General features: G+C 41.3%; 1 pseudogene; it reads left to right on the top strand.

Moving 5' to 3' along the window:
- Nucleotides 1-1505: 1505 nt before the first annotated feature.
- Nucleotides 1506-2401, top strand: LOC101392018 (small ribosomal subunit protein uS2 pseudogene; annotated as a pseudogene).
- Nucleotides 2402-2763: the final 362 nt, after the last annotated feature.

A 2763-nucleotide genomic window follows, 5' to 3' on the forward strand; every position in this document is an offset into this window, starting at 1 on the left:
CTGCCTCTTTTCCCATGTCAGTCTCCTCTCAACATGGCAGCCAGAGTACCGTTATGAAAATGCAACTCAGTCTTGAAAAGTTCTAAAAAGCCCAACTGATCACGATGTATTACGTTTTTTATACACTGCTGGGTTAAATTTGCTAATATTTTGTCTAGGATCTTTGCATTTATGTTAATAAGTGCTTTGGTCTCCGGTTTCTCTTTCTCAGTCTGCCATGGTCAGGTTTTGCTATTGAAGTTATACTCTCATTATTAAATGAACTGTGGAGTAATGTATTTCTTTTTCTCCTCCATTCTCTGGAAATGTGTTTATAAGACTAGATTTATCTTTTCTTTGCCATTTTTTAGAATTGGCCTGAAAACCACTTAAGCCTGGTGTTCGTTATCATTTTACATTTTAAAATACTGATTCAATATATTTGTTATAAGACAATGTTTTTGAGTCCATTTTTATAACATTATTTTCTAGGAAATTGACCATTTTGTCTAAATTTTCAAGCTTATTGTCATAAAATTCTTCATTGTTTTCTCTTTGTAGATAACAAAGTTTTATCTCTACTTATGTCCTTTTTCCCTTTTTCCTCCCTCATATTGTTTATATGCGCTGCTGTTCTTGATTAATTTTGACAGCGTCTGTGTGGTTTTATTTCTCTTTTTAAAATAATAAACTTGTGTCTTGGTGATTCTCTCCATTGTGTGCTTGTTTTGAATTTCTTAAATTTCTGATCTTATACTTATTATCTCCTAACCTATATTCTTTGGTTTATTCTCTTGTTCATATACTATTCTGATTTGTGTGTTTGAAATTCTCATGAAGTATTTTTTTCTATTTGTCAAAATTTCATGTAACTGTTAGTTAGATATAGATGTCCAACTGATATAACCTTATTTTATTTAATCTTTTATTTCGGCAAGAATATTTTAGAAGTAGTGCTGTGCAATTCCTGTTGATGATTTTACCTTATGTATGAATTTCCTGAATAAGGAGCTGGTTACCTAACTAAAATCTGAAGAAGTGAACAATGAAAGATTAGTATAATTGTGATAATCAGTGTCATTATCAATTTTAATAGATTTGATACATTTCAGTATTCATTCTTCATTTTGAAGCTCAAATGGTCTCATCTTTGGCTAATGGAAGTCAAAGTTGCCTCTTGTGTCCTTTTGTAGTCTGTGATAGAGTCTAGGTATAGGATTTCAGAAATGACAAGATGACCAGGCTCATCTTGGATATTTCTAGCCACAGCTTGGAATCAGACCTATCTCCAAGAAGCCCTGGTAGTTCCTTTTAGTGGAAAATGATATTTGGAAATTACATTGGGGTGGTAGATTTGCTTTTTCTACTGGGTTGTCACAGCTCCTCAGGCATTTCAGTGGAGAGCTAACAGACATGTATTTTATTTATTTTAGAAAGAGAAAAATAAATTCTACCTTTTCACAAAACCTAGTGAGGAGTCCATATGGCGTTGTCCTGGGTTCCTGTCAGAAGAGGAAACTTGCACTATGTCCAGGGCCCTTAATGTTCTGCAAATGAAGGAGGAGGATGTCCTCAAATTCCGTACAGCTGGAACCTACTAAGGTGGCACCAACCTCGACTTCCAAATGGAACAGTACATCTACAAAAGGAAAAGTGATGGCATCTACATCATAAATCTGAAGAGAACCTGGGAGGAGTTTCTGCTGGCAGCTCATGCCATTGCTGCCACTGAAAATCCAGCTGATGTCAGTATCATATCCTCGAGGAACACTGGCCAGTGGGCTGTGCTGAAGGTTGTAGCTGTCACCGGGGCCACTTTTACTGCTGGCCGCTTCACTCCTGGAACTTTCACTAGCCAGATCCAGGCAGCCTTCCTGGAGCCGTGACTTCTGGTGCTTACTGATCCCAGGACTAGCCACCAGCCTCTTACAGAGGCGTCTTAAGTTAACTTGCCTACCATCATTCTGTGTAACACCGATTTTCCTCTGCGCTATGTGGACATTGCCATCCCATGCAGCCACAAGGAAGCCCACTAGGTGGGTCTGATGTGGTGGAGACTGGGCCAGGAGTTTCTGCGCCTGTGCGGCACCATCTCCCGTGCGCACTCGCGGGAGGTCTGCCTGATCTTTACTTCTACAGAGATCCTGAGGAGGCTGGAAAGGAAGAGCAGGCCGCTGCTAACAAGGCTGTGATCAAGGAAGAATTTCAGGGTGAATGGACCTCTCCAGCTCCTGAGTTGACTGCTATTAAACTCGAGGTCGCAGACTGCTGCGAAGGCGTGCAGGTGTCTTCTGCGCCTATTCCGCGGTTCCCTAAGTTGCCTACTGAAGACTAGAGCGCCCGGCCCGCCACTGAAGACTGCCCTGCAGCTCCCACTGCTCACGCTGGTGAATGGGTAGGAACGACCACTGAGTGGTCTTAAGCTTTTTTCTTCCACAGGCTCTTAAATAGAAAACGGAGGGCCGGCCCGTGGCTTAGCGGTTAAGTGCGTGTGCTCCGCTACTGGCGGCCCGGGTTCGGATCCCGGGCGCGCACCAAGGCACCGCTTGTCCGGCCATGCTGAGGCCGCGTCCCACATACAGCAACTAGAAGGATGTGCAACTACGACATACAACTATCTACTGGGGCTTTGGGGGGAAAATAAATAAATAAATAAATAAAATCTTAAAAAAAAAAAAGAAATAGTAAACTTTAGATGGGAAGAAACAAAAGAGAAATGGTGGGAAGAACAAGGATAAATGCTAGATATTTTCTTTTCTTTTGTGAGGAAGATTAGCCCTGAGC

This window comes from Ceratotherium simum, chromosome X (genome assembly GCF_057802395.1).
Source record: "Ceratotherium simum simum isolate JZ-2026a chromosome X, ASM5780239v1, whole genome shotgun sequence".
NCBI classification, from domain to species: Eukaryota; Metazoa; Chordata; class Mammalia; order Perissodactyla; family Rhinocerotidae; genus Ceratotherium; species Ceratotherium simum.